This window comes from Apis dorsata, unplaced genomic scaffold (genome assembly GCF_000469605.1).
Source record: "Apis dorsata unplaced genomic scaffold, Apis dorsata 1.3 scaffold_331, whole genome shotgun sequence".
Lineage (NCBI taxonomy): Eukaryota > Metazoa > Arthropoda > Insecta > Hymenoptera > Apidae > Apis > Apis dorsata.
In genome coordinates, this window is record NW_006263599.1 from 321,086 (window position 1) to 321,485 (window position 400).

The window sequence follows — 400 nt, forward strand, 5'->3', positions numbered from 1 at the left end:
AGGCTGGTTGCGTTGGAGGTTTTAATTTTAATTACCGTGCGGTGGATACGGCCACGATTAAATCAATAGCGGTGTTTGGATGCGATATCGATCATACGGGTGTTGGGAAAATAACGAAGTTATTTCCGCGACTCGGCTGCGGTATTGTTCCAAACTCGTTGCTAGACTCGCTCCTCGGAACGAGCCTCTCGCGTATTTTAAACGTAACGATTTACAAATTCGTGATTCACGAAGAAGTGTTATCGATAATAAATAATTTCGATGAAAAGGAAAAAGAAGGAAAAGAATATCAACTCGAATTTATAACGTAGAATGGAAAAATTCGGGAGAAGGAAGGCGCGCGCGCGCGAGGATGACGCGAAATTTCGCAATGTTGCGAAACCGGCAAGAAGAGTAGACG